This window comes from Corvus kubaryi, unplaced genomic scaffold (genome assembly GCF_017639235.1).
Source record: "Corvus kubaryi isolate FWS band 111438036 unplaced genomic scaffold, C.kubaryi_AGA036_p1.0 68, whole genome shotgun sequence".
In the NCBI taxonomy this organism is placed as follows: Eukaryota; Metazoa; Chordata; class Aves; order Passeriformes; family Corvidae; genus Corvus; species Corvus kubaryi.
Genome location: NW_024582056.1, coordinates 9,136,939 through 9,151,184, shown reverse-complemented (window position 1 = coordinate 9,151,184; position 14,246 = coordinate 9,136,939). Strand labels below are relative to the sequence as shown.

General features: G+C 36.3%; 1 long non-coding RNA gene across 1 annotated transcript; it reads left to right on the top strand.

The window, feature by feature from the left end:
- The first annotated feature begins 3,295 nt into the window (after positions 1-3,295).
- On the top strand, positions 3,296-12,659 carry LOC121674497. Its single transcript, XR_006019646.1, has 5 exons — positions 3,296-6,208; positions 6,999-7,056; positions 7,657-7,732; positions 8,711-8,783; positions 10,243-12,659. It is a non-coding gene; the product is annotated as an uncharacterized LOC121674497 (long non-coding RNA).
- Positions 12,660-14,246: the final 1,587 nt, after the last annotated feature.

Here is a 14,246-nt window from a genome sequence, read left to right as displayed (position 1 = left end):
TACAAAAAAAAAAAAAATCAGCAATAAATGAAATATCTTGAAATTCTACACCTCTACTGCAACAATCCCTAGCGAAAATTATGCCAGTTGAATGCGGTCTTATGTTCACTTTAGTGAGAAACAAAGTAACACACTCTCTAAATTTATACCGTGCCAGTTTACACCATCAGCTTCCATGCAGGAGAATGTTTTTGTTATAGTCTTTGTTAATTCTGCTAATAGAATGTCTTCTCCTTGTATTTTTTTTTTTTTTAAGACTGGTAAATGAGATAACAGTTAGAAATGGATGCAGAGAAAGAAGACAAAACTGTATTTTACAGTTTGTTAATCAAGACAGCCAAAGAACACTTGAAAAAACAGATTTACACACATATATATTTAGTTCTCCAGCAGCAGAAGAAGAAGAGTTGGCACATCAGTCCTGGAAGAGTGTCTGACATAATTTTTTCCTTTGAAAAGACGACATAAATATGTTCCTTAAAAAAAAAGCTAAGCAAAAAAATTAAAAAGGAAATCCATTTCTCTGCTAGAAGTCAAATGAAACCAATCAAAATATTATAAGCACAGCTGAAGATTTTATCTAGCTCTAAGGATTGATATGTGGGTATTTTGCCACTGTATTCCAAGAAAAGAAAGTATTTACAAAGGAAAGATGCAGAATTTGCATTTTGCCTTTCCTATTTGATTTACATTTTATTTCATTATAAAAAGAATTCTTATGATAAGAGCCATAAGATCCTAGAAACATGAGGAAGTGTTGAAGCAGATTGATCATTGCTGTGAATGATTGCATTGTGGTTCAGGCAACAACACAGAAAATATATGCACATCTCTTGGTCATGGAGTTAGAAAGCATTTGTAAATGTTTTAACTTTTGCATATGGTGGGAGTAGCACAATTGGTTTCAGTAAGTTTTGCTTTTTTATTTGATGCTGTTCCAACGAAACCCTGTTAAAATATACCAGATGCATAGGAAAGTCAACTATTTTCTAAACTTCTTATGATAAATCTTAAGTAAATGTGTAGGGGTGAAAAACTAAATGTAAAGGAATAGGTGCAAATAAATGTTTTCTCACATTAGCTGAATCTCTGTCATGGCCTTCTCGAACATATGCAGCAAAGGCATCAATCAATATTTGACAGAATTGCCTGTGTATTATGTGCATCATTTGTGCTGTCTCTCTATGCACATTCTATTGGATGTGTTCTGTGATGATAAATCCAATTATATTTAAACTATTTAAACTCTTAGTACATGGGAGATGGGAGAAGAAAAAACATGCAGGTTATATTTAAATAGTCTTTCTTTGAAGCACAGCTAACCACAGAAAAACCTGCACATTTTTAGCTAGAATCAGCTTGCTTGGACAGAAATCAAATAATTGCTCAGAGAATTAATTACACCTTATTTCTGAACTTAATTAATTGGTAGTGTGCTATCCAGATCACCGTGAGACTGAATGATGCTGTTGAAAATTGAATGTATTCATTCCCTATGCAGGCAATCATAATGGACTCTGTGAAAAAGGTACTTAGCGTCAACACTGAAAGCCATGGTATTATTTTTAAGTAAAAATATTTATCATTTCAGAAATCATGTCATGTCCCTGTCCCTGATGTTTCAATCCTGAGAACAGATTATTGCATTTTACCTTCACCTGTTCACAAAAGGTTTTGTTGTTTTGACATCTGGCCCTGGAGAAGGACGGCCATAATCCACTGGCCTCAGGCTAGGCATTGGCTACGTTAGTCCTGCTTATGTCTAACTGTGCTATTTACAGTGGTTTCAAAGTAGTCAAATTAAAAGAAGCCAAGATGCATTTGGCCATTTTGATGGAGAAACACACACAAAAATCTAATTTACCTTTATGTTTTCTTTCATTAATGGCCAAGTGAGACAAATTTTTTTATTTGTGTTTGCCTATATTGTACTTTCTAGGACTGAAACTTTTATACATTTTAGAATTTGTAAGCTTTTATTTTCAACACACTTCCATAAGACTACTTGTTTGTTTTAACTCCATCTTCAGATTTCTGGTTAAGCTATTTTAATGCATTTTTCCTGTCTGAAATGCCTTTTTTGGTGATATCATACATCTTCTCTAGTTGTGCAGACCAGCCTGACCTTTGGGAGAACATTTAGCAGACTATCAAGGGAGAAATGCTTCATAATGTTTCCTCTTAGTTCCTTCATTAGGCAGAAGAGGAGGAGAATGCACAGAATATGAAATATTAGAGTTCATCTTCAAATCCGTGGATATGCACAGACGACTGTAAAATTGACCAGTGCTTCCAAGGAGCCTTCCTGAAAGTAAGGCATCAATGAAAATGTCCTGACAGAGCTTCCCTTGCATCTACTACTAGCTGTTCAGAACCACACCAAAGGCAACCTGACTTACTGGCCTTTTTTTGGGCTGTAGAGGATGCCTGGCAAAGAATATAAAAGCAGAGCAATCTTAAAGTGATGCTGAACAAAATGTCTAGCACACAGCTGGATAAACATATAACAAAGGGTTATAGTGAATGGGGTGACATCAGACTGGTGACCTCTCACTAGTGGGGTTCCTCGGGGCTCCACCCTCAGCTCTGTGCTGTTCAACAGCTTCATAAACATCTTGGATGCAGGACTGGAAGGGATACTAAGCAAGTTGGCAAATGATACAAATCTGGAAGGAGCTGTTGACTCCCTCTAAGGAAACGAGGCCCTGCAGAGAGACCTCGGCAAATGAGAGGGCTGGACAATCACCAACCATGTGAAGCTCACCAAGGGAGAGTATTGGATTCTGCACCTGGGATAGGCCAACACTGGATGTATGGACAGACTGACTGGGGGTCCTGTCCATGGCAAGTTGACCATGAGTCAGCAGTGCCCTGGCAGCCAGGAGGGCCAACCCTGTCCTGGGGGGCATCAGGCACAGCATCACCAGCTGGGCAAGGGAGGGGATTGTCCTGCTCTGCTCTGCTCTGCACTGGAGTGGCCTCACTTTGAGTGCTGGAGGCAGTTTTGGGTGCCACAATATAAGAAAGACATTAAGCTGTTAGAGAGAATCCAGAGGAGGGTAACAAAGATGGTGAAGGGCTTTGAGAGGAAGCTGCATGAGGAGCGGCTGAGATCACTTTTTCTGTTCAGCCTTGAGAAGAGGAGACTGAGGGGAGACCTCACTGCAGTCTGTAACTTCTTCATGATGGGGAGAGGAGGGGCAGGCACCGATCTCTTCTCTGTGGTGCCCAGTGACAGGACCTGAGGGAATGGCCTGAATTTGTGTCAGGGGAAGTTTAGGTTGGCTATAAGGAAAAGGTTCTTCAGCCAGAGGATGGTCAGGCACTGGAACAGGCTTCCTAGGGAAGTGGTCAAAACACAAATCCTGACAGAGTTCGACAAGGGTTTGGACAGTACAGCTGGGCACATGGTGTGATTCTTGGGGACAGTCCCATGCAGGGCTAGGAGTTGGAATCAATGATCCTGGTGGGTCTCTTCTGACTCAGTTTATTATATGACTCCATGACTCTCCAGTGTATCATTGTAGACCAAACAGTCTGAAAATCAGTGAAGTAGCTGAAGGTTTCCAAAGTTACTCTGTGTAGTCTGAAAAGTTTTCATTGTTCACTGTTGTTGGACTGCAAAGTATCAGAATAGAACTAGAAGACTGGTTTTTATGTATAATTTTGTGTAATTTTCCTGTTCACCTGTTCTCAGCTTTCTAGGGGCTGATGCAGTGTTAATCCAATTTTACCTACAACAATGCATCCATTTGAAACAGTCTCAAGTACATATCTGTTCTGGGCTTTTAGTTACATGTCAGTCACCCAGACTAGAAGTGTGCTGGGTAGCTGTGTGGAAGGTGGTGGTGTCATGAGACCCAGAAGGGGTAATGAAAAGGTGACAGTAAGAGGACTGTCTAGACATTCTCCAATAAGCAAATGAAGGTGTCTGGATGTCCTTAGTCCAGCTAAGAGTAGAAGCAGGTTCTCCACATTATTTGTAGGCAGAATAACAGTTCTGTTTTGCTGTGCTGCCCAGGGGTGGTAATCAAGCACCAGGACAACTGACTGCTCCACCTAGATAGCCCCAACCCATCCTTGCCTGCTGCATTCTTTTACCTTTTTTCTCTCTTGGGTTTTTTCCTTTTTACTACTGTTCCCTACCAAATAAACAGTATGTCCCTAATTACTTTTCACACATGTTCTGGCACATCTGTACTCTAATCTGGTACTGTTATAACAATAATTCTGTTATAATTCTCTTCTAATAATGATACTGTTAATATAGTAATTCTGCTACTGTTAGGCAGGTGTTTGCAGTCATGTGCTATTGCTGATATGATTTTCTCAGTATCTTGGGCCTTGCAAGATTCCCTTTCCAAAAGGCCCTTCTCACCTCCTGTAAAGTTTGTTTCTTGCATACCTGCTCCTGAGCCGTCAGTGAAATCCAGCCATACTCTCATGGCACTTCTGTTACTGTTGTTAGATTCCCATACACCCATCTCATCACATCCAGGAGTTTCTCTTGTCCAGTAGTTTACTATGCCCATTCAACTAGGTAGGTCAAGACCTAGGCAGCTATCACCTTGCAGTCCCAGGAACATGGGGATAATCTGAATGACAGAAATAATCAGCAGAAGAAGATATCTCTTCAATAAAAATACAGAGAATATCAAAATGAGTTTCAGAAAAATTGCTTAAGAAGGAGGCTAATAGCTGTTTTAACAAGCATGGCAATGCATTTTAGAACCCTGTCTTGTTTAGAAGGAAGAATCTAATTTGTACAATGCTCACGAGAACAATCCCCACTGACAGGATAAACAGCCAACAGAGGAATGATGCAGGTGTCCTTGCTCACTGAAAGGAGAGGATAAAAGCAATGTGCTCCATTTGCCTTATTCATGATGCATCACTGCCTTCACAAATAATAGCCTATGTGATTTAGTAATTAAATATCTTTACTACTTCCCACCTTATGTAATCACATTTAGTTTTAGGACTATAGCACTCGAGAAGACCTCCTGACCCATCAAATATACCCAGCTGTGATTACAGCCATCCATTTAATAAATATCTAATCTAGAAGGGACCATACTGACATACCCTGAATCACAAAGCACTTCACTACCTTAGAAATTAAGATCTTTAGTGTAAAAGATCACAAAAATAGAAGAAGGGCAGGAACCATCAAGTGTATCAGCAATCCCCATTTCGATAGAATGGCAGATAACTTTTTTTGGGTGAATATGCTCTGATGAGCCTGGGAAATGGATGACACGTTATGATACAGAGGAAGGTAAAAATAACTTGGTCAACACAGCAGCAAAAAATACCACCTCCTCAGAATGATGAGTTTTTCCATCAACTTTGTATCCATGTAGTTGACTACGCAGAGGTGGTTCAATAACACCGTGGAAAATTATAATATGTACCTGAAAGGGCAGAAATAAAATTATGTGAGGATTTTTAACTTGCAATTTCTTTCCATTTAAATTTACTGCATGATCATTTTACTGCTTCTTTTAGATTTTAGTTTTTCTTAAAACTTATGAAATTTTACCTGTTGAGATATATTAGACTGATAAAGCCTCTGTAAAGATATATTTATAACAGTAAACATCATTTTAGAAATTCTATTTTTTTGTAGGGAAGCTTTAAATATTGCAAGCATTTTTAAAAAATATATTCGTGCTGTCAGAAGAAATTTAGCATTTAGTTTTTTTGCAGCGCTCTCAAAGCCAATATACAGTATAGACACTAGCAAAACTATAAAAATAGTATATTGTTGCTGCCTGTTCTGAGCTTCCCTTCCCGCTCCCCAAAACAAGCCAGGACTTCCCTCTGCCATGTTCTCTGAACTCCTTTGATCTAAGAGCATCAAAACCAAATGTAACTCAAACTCTTTAGCAGTGTCTCATTGGCCAGTCACCCCGGGTCTGCCCCCAGTCCTCCCCTTTCCCCTTCTCCGCCCTCTTCTCCCCACCCTCTTTGGCTTTGCACCCCTGCTGCGAACATCTGCGTTTATCTCTGTTTGAAAGCTTCTAATTGCAGGAATTGGCAACTGAAGACTATATTTCTCCCTCTTTGCTTCTGCTGGTGGTATAAGCTTTGCAGCTACTATTTGCCGCTTTTAGAGCTGCTGAAATGCTGGATTGCCCGTGCTACCTCTCTAGGCTGCTCAAGGCTTTCTAAGGCGTTGAACTATGGGCTTAGCCGGTAAAAAGCTGTGAGTATTTCCACAGTATATATTGCTTTTTCCTAAATTTTTCTGACCTCTTCTTAAAGACAATTTTTACTGGAAGTAAAAATTATGTTGCAATTTTGCTTACAGAACAGAATTAGATTTGTTTCAGTATGTCAAACATGTAGGGGAGAACAGTATACGGTAACATCACATGAAGAACAAGAGAAGGATATAACTTTCTAAGAAATATTTTCTCTTCAAATTTGATTTCAGTGATGCTTTGTTTAACGCACATGTCAATTCAGGTTTATAAAGCAGTTGCTTTGCTGTAGGTTGTATAATTTAAATGCAAAACTCATCAATTAAGTGTTAATAAATAAATTGCTGTAAGTGATTAAATATAACTTGTTGGTTTCCATAATGTTTTTGGAAGTAATGAAAAATCTTTACAAATATTTACACAGAGCAGATAATTTCTCTTACCAAGAGAAATATGATTCCTCTAAAGGGATTGTTAGGAACTTTTCAATATTTTAAAGCAACAGAGTTTTTTAATCTTTTTGCAATACATAGGTAATGAATCTTAACCATAAGGAACAGGATCATGGTATATTAATGTATTCTCTGTTGTATATTGTTAAGGTTTGTTCAAGTAGATATTTGTCTGGGCATTTCAAATACTATCTTGCCATATATCACTTTAATTATACATTTCAATTACCCTGAAGAGTCTTCAGTTAAATATCTTTTGTGTGGAAAATTATTCAGCTCCCAGTTTTGTCATATAAATAATCTGCAATTGCTTTCACCATTATTTATGCTTATTTCACAGATATTTACATAAGCATGGGACCAGCTGAGGAGTATCTGTTACTTGAGTTTGTACTGAGGTATTTTTCTGTTTCATAATAAGCTTCCAACGCTTCATTTGTTATTTAAATTTAAATATTTTTAAATAACTCATTTAATAATGACAGAACTACATTTTATTTATCTTTTAAATTCTATAATGGAAAATATGAAGATATTTTACGGAATTACTTGCAGGGTTACTTAGCTGTCATCACTTTAACTTGAAATGTAAACCTATCAGCTGTCTTTAGGAAAAGAAAAATTAGATGCTTGGATTCTGTGAGTTCCTAAGAAATATCCAGGTCTCCAATCACAAGCGTTTTTTTCAAAATACTGCCAGAAGCAAAATAAGAAGCATTCCTTTGTACAGGTTTCCTCTCTGCCCAAAAGGTGGGTTGAAATAACTGCTGTCGTAATGGTTAAATCTCCAAAGAAAAAACCTGAAGAATATGTGAAAGAAATGTTAATTATGAATCTGAAGATCACACTCAGATGCTTCTGATGTAGCTTTAGAAACATGACAAACCAACCCATCTTTTACTATCTGTTTTTTCCAAATATGTAATAATGAAAGAATGGAAAAGTCAGTAAACCTTATATTCAGAAGTGTCTGTGCTCTCTGTATACTTATCCTGCAGCCATGACAAAGTTTCTTGTGGATAAAGAGTCAAGCTTTAAGCATGATGCCCAGAGAATAGTGACACCAGAATGCAGGTAAGATATGGTTTATTCATAGTCATACTGGAAATCGGTAGTGCCAAACTGGCAATTGTAGAAAGGAGTGAGAAATTTTCACAAGGGCCAGAAATTGGATAGTGAAGATTTCCTGCACATTATGACGGTATCAAAGGTTAGCTTTTGACTCCCAGCACATGCAGTACAAACATTTAGATTCCAGAGGACGATTTAACTTTATCTATCTTTTGAAATATGCTTTTCAAGAACATTATGTCTTTTATGTTTTAGGACCATCTACAGCTACATGTAGGGAAAGCTTATGTAAATATAGTTGATATAGATAAAGAGACATTATTTATTTCTTTTGCGAAATGAGATTTATGCAGGAAAAGAAAGAAAACAGTATTTGGTAACAGAAAAGAGTCTGCTAAAACGTCCAAAAAACTCCAAATATTCAAGAAAAGATTCAGTCAGCAAATATTCATATTTTTCTAAAAATGAGGCTAAGCCTTTGTGAATTATGAAGACTAAGCAGAGATGAATTTGAAATTTCATTTACCTTTTTTTTCTACTACCAATATTTACTTGTAATTAATAGTTTACTGACAAAGTTTAAGTGCAAGATATCACAGTAAAAAGAAAAACTGGGCAATTATACCTTGCTAAAGCATTTGCTCTCTGTTCAGATCAGGCAGTTTTGTTTAAGGAATAGAATTGTCCAGCTCTGAATGGTTATGTTTAGGACATACACAACCCAGACATCTCCATGACAAGATTAATTTTTTTGGCAGGTTTGATCAAACTTTCAACACAAATAGAAAGAATGGTGCAACTTGTTCTTTCTAAATCCTTTTAATTCAAATCACTGACATTTTGAAGAAGCAGGCCTAGAAAAGCAAGAGGTCTCAGAACTGTCCTTCATCTAATATTAGAGAAACAAATAAGAAATTAAATTCTTACAGTCACTGTATGTAGTTCATATCACTGTATGCTCTCTGTTCTTGATGCTTTAAGGGTGACTCTACAGACCTCTGAAACTATGGAACCCCATTCATAACAGTCTCCAGAGCATCTCTTAATTTTTAAGGTATTAATATAAATTAAGTTTAAGATATTATTTAATTTAACCCTGATATTTGCCTATGACATCATATGAGTAAGATCTGTCCTAGCAAAAAGAAAGAAACATTTATTATTTTGCTCTCCCATCGAACCTATTTCTCCCTCTGCCCAGACAGGAAACATGTAATATATATATAAATCTTCCCCCTTCACCCCTCCCCCCAAATTCTATTTAGTTCAAAAGAAACTTTGAGAAAGTAAGAAGACATATTAAAAGATTGTCTGTTTTCTCTGCTGATAGAGAAACTTTTTTCTTTGCAGCAGTGAGTAGAAGGAAAGAATGAGGACAGTAAAGTAAACATGGCTAGGAATGAGAAAGGCCATACAGAAAAGACCATATTGAATTTCCCTGTTTTTTTTAATAAAAGGTATTCTCACTGTGGTGGACTGTAATGCAGCTACACAATGCCTTGAGAGCTAGAAAGAAGCAGACCAACACATACAATTTAGGCATCAACAGGCACTAAATTGGACACAGAAAAGTGACATTCAGAGTACAACATGTTTCACTTAGTGAGTCTGGTTTAAGTCCAAAATAGTATGTGTGTGCTTAGAATTTCCCCCTCACAATCTGTAAAAAGTTGGAAACTTGAAGTTCACTACAAATGTAAGACTGTAATCCACACTTGGTTATTACGAGTGAAATACAGACCAGAGAGAGGCATGAGGAAGACCCTCTTAGCTAATGATATGAAAAGCTGCTGGTTCTGTGTTTATAGGATAACTCAGATTGGAAAGAATCTCAGAAAGTTTTTAGTCCAATTCCCTGCTAAGGCAGGGTTGGCTGTGATATGAGACCAGAATACTTGCCATTTTCTAGATGCTTTTGAAGGTATTCAAGAGTGGAGGCTGCATACAGGATCTGGGCAACCTGTTCCAGTGTTTGAATTTTTTTCTTATATCAGGCTGGACCCTGCCTAGTTTCTGGCTTTGTCTGTGGTCTTGTGTTCTCCTACCATACACCACTGTAAAGTGCCTGACTCTCAGAAGCAGGAAATGTTACATTGCCAAAAAAAGATCTGTGATTCTTTCATGCTGTATCTTGGCTAAAAGACCGAAAGACATTTTCTGTTTCCTGGTAGTCTACACTCACTTTGAAATTGCCTTCTCAGGCCTGAGAAGCCATTATTCATACGTACAAACAAAACTTCTGCACAAAAGCAGTTATTTTAAGAGGCCTTTATATATTATTTTTCTCATCGCAGAAGAGGAGTTGCAGTTTGTCCAGGGCTAGAAATGTAAAAAGCTAATTTTTTTTTACTTCTTTAAATGAACTAACCTTAGTAAGCAGTATATTAAATCTCAGTTAATATTAATTTCAATTTTTTTTTGCAAAGGACTCAATTAAAAGGTATAGATAATGTTCTAAAGCTATCAAGTTGTTGATCTGCAATGACTTCTACTTTTTCTTTTTTTCCTCTGAGGTTTATAAGTTTGCAAGAAATATTGTGCCAAGCCAAACATGATGGAGATTAAGCTAATTCTTTCATTTGGAAGGAGATGGACACCATTCATTGGATCCAATGAAGAACTCGCCTTTCTTGACCTTACCCAGTAGATCAGATCCTGACCTGTGGATTTTTCTTTCTGGATTTCAGTCTCCTGTCCAATTTGGATCTTCCGAGTATTCATAACTCCTACTACATTTAGCTTTGGCATATTTTCAGTGCTGCGATGAATGTTTGATAATTAATTTGCAATTTTTGTTACTAATATTTCATAAAAGTCTTCTAAAATGTATTTTTCTAGTTGGTTGTAGGAATTTCAAGCCATATGGTGCCATCAAAATATTACTGAAATGATGTTGTATCATATTTGCCACTTCTTCCATTCAATAAGCCTCTATTCTGGCTCAGAAGGACATGGAGTCTCAGCAAATTCGTGCCTGATATTTGTTACACTCTTGTCTTTTACTGATGCATGCCCCAATTATTTATTAGTGCTAAAATCTTTCAAGGTTTAAACCAGGCTAAATAGTCTCATAGTTTCATTTTTATTTCCCCTTTTTGAAATACAGGTGGTGTGCTACAGCCCCCACACCTCCGAGATCAGGGTCGTTGTTGTAACCGTTGGACTCTGTCTAGCAGGCTGCTGCTGCCTGAAAGCTCAGCGATGCCACACAGGTCATCATTCTGTAACTCCCAAAGTTAAACAGCATAAACATTTCTTTGGTTGGCTCTTAAACACCTTATAGTAAACCCTGAAACGTGACTGATTTATCTATCCCCTTACCAATCTATTATTTCCCTATTCTGTCATTGCTTCATACCATTGTCACGACTGATAGTTTAAAAGATTGGGTTGTGAATATCCTTCTTTAGCTGAATATTGAAAAAAACAAACAAACAAAAGACTACCATTTTTAAGAAAAAAGGCATTTGCCCATGTCATTATAGAAAAAAAAATCAATATCTCATTGCTGTAATGAAAAGCTATCTATAATTCTGATTGATAGCTTCTGACAAAGGTTCTTAAATTAGAAACAATTCCCTCCTGGTCCAAAGTAACACCCTATGAAGCATTAAAGAATGAGCTTTTAGCTTACTACATTAATGAATTCAACAGGTATATAAAATTTTAACTAAGTAATATATAATGGTTTAAAGATGCATGGTTATAATACAGATGAATCAAAACTAGTACTTGTCATATTTAAAATACACTATTATTTTTCAGTGTTTCCAGTAAGAAATAGTTCTTCCTGCTCTTGTTGTTGTTTTTGTTGCTGTTGTTATGTTGTTTTGTTTCATTTGGCTATTTGTTGGGGTTTTTTTTTAAATATACAAATGGTATGCAGGGACCTGATCTTTTAAAGAACTTCAAAAGGATCAAAACAAAATGTCCCTGTAATGAGCTCTGAAATAAAACTAAAATTGGATCCTCATCCCTGGGAAATGTGAAGGAAGAAAGTAGAAATTGAAATATTATTAACTAGGACTAAAGGATAGGGTATGTACAATCTTCATGTGGGTGAATACTGAAAAAATGGAAAACGCAACATAGAATAAGATTTTTCTAAAACAATGTGGAAGACTTTGCAAATGGCCTTACCTAGACGTGAATAAACCCACATTCTGTCTCACTATAATATTAAAAGTTAATCTAATTAATGATAATCCTCCTTCTACAGCTCGTATTAGTAGAGAAGAATAATGTTCAATGCAAAACTATCAAAATTGTACATAAAGCTAATTGTATCACTTTCTACCTGTTTCTATGCTTCAGCTATGTAAACATAAATGTGAAGGAAAATGACATAGCTAATAAGATATCTACAGGAAACAAAACAAATGGGTTCTTCTCTGTGAATAGTATTTAAATGGATATCTGCTTCAGAATACGATCATTAAAAGGGTAAGGGCAAAAAGGCAATATTTTGATGATACCAGAGTTTTCATGTCTCGGCCTTCCCAAAATATCTTTCAGTGGCTGCTTCAGTAGAAGAATACCCTGTAAATTGATTTTCAACCTTTTGAAAAAGGGCAGTAGCAGAGAAAGAAGAGAAGAAAAACATTCTATTTTGGAAGAGCTTCTGCAAATAATTCCCAGTTTCAGACTGTAATGTTGTACAACAATAAGGGTGTGGCAAAATTTAGGTGCTTTGGAGCCATGCACCTCCACAGTTTTCCTAGCTGGTGTAAAAATGGATAGTTGCCAAGATAATGTAAATTCCGTAGAGATTTCTCATCTGATTTCCTTCTTTCTTTTTCATCATAGAAAAATGTCATCTGGGCCACAGATAGAATATAAACCAGAGTGCTTTTTTATCTTAGAGTAGATCCTGTTTTCTAAGTATGTGTTTTTTTGTAAAAGTTTGTAAAATAAACACACTTTCAATTTATAAGAGAATGCAGTTTCCTTTTTCTTAGTGGAAGACAGCACATCCAATCCACCCTCTTATATATGGCAATTTTTATTACTTTTATTTTTCTAGTCAAGACCTAATTTACTGGGCCCTGGAGCTATAGATGCCTCTGAAGCCCTCTCTATTTTGTTGGATAGGCTGTGAACAAAGAATTCTTTTGTATGTGATGCTCTAATATAATTTGAGCTGAAATAGCTTCAAGACTCAGGAAGCAAGCAAACTAAATAACTGTCTGAATAGAAAACCAAGTCCATAATTCTAACATAAACAATTGCAGGGTTGAATAAATAGACATCTGAGCAGTTATCAGAGCACTCCCAATAACACATTTTTAATACTTTAAGAAATGAGTGCAGAAAGGAATCAACATAGTCCCTCAGGCTATAAAGAGCTTCGAGTGGCTTTTATCTTACATCCTGTTAGATTATTAAATGTTTGTAATTATAACTGTATCAATATTTCAAGACTTCTCACCTTACAAAACCTTCAAACAAGCAGAAATATAAGGAAAACACATAGTAATCATAAAGAAGACTGAAAATGTTGAATTCCATTTATGGCTTTCTGATCATATCTTTTTGTATTGTGTTTTTTAAAAAAGGAATAGTTATGATTTTATGGTTCTATGTGTAGTGTTTAAGTATGGAAGACAAAATGTAAGATCTGTTGCTGCAGATTTAGTGCAAGCATTAATAATATATAGGTAGCATTTAAAAATTATCAGCCTTGCTTGAATGGTTTTATGTTTGTGAAATAATTTTGTAAGTATCAATAGAAGTATGAGTTAATATGACAAATACATTGTTCTTAAGTCTGTTCAAGAACATGACAAATTTGGTAACAAGATGAATGACAATTAAAACTTGATATAAAACCTGATATTCTTCATGTGACATCAATAATTTTGAAGTCTTGTGCACATCAAGCCATCATTGTCACTCCTCAAAGTTTCTTGCATGTAGTGAATGCTGCAATACACAGCATGCTGTGCAGACAAGTAATTCTTCATTGTCACTAATGTCTTAACACTCTCCTAGAATGAGAGAAATGAATAGGAATCCAATGTCAGCTAAAATTACTGTCTCTTGATGGCTCAGAGGACAGGGAAACTGGAAAAGATTAGTCCTGTCTCTGTGAATAGAATGAAAATCTGATGTTAACTCTCAAGTGCTGGAACTGAATTCCCTGAATTCAGAACAAAGTTAGATTCTGTTTCACTACAGTAGAGTTCAAAGCCCGGCCTACTTTAGTGGTGAACCCCAAGAGAAGAACTTGCATATGTGAAGGGGCAGAGTTTTTCAATGGTTGGGGTTTTATTTACATATCCAAACAAATGGCCAGATTTCAGAATAGACAAGTACCTCATCTGCTGAGTTACTTAGAAAAATCTGCCATGATGGTCTTAGTGGGCACCAAGTATAAGAAAAAATGATGGTATTTAATTGTCTGAAAGCTTTGCTGTGCTTTTTGAAAATCTGCTTCAGCTGTGAGTCTTCAACACTCTGGAAACAAAGCACTTCTTGATTTGTATTGCAATTTGTCCCAGAATTAAAAATATAACAA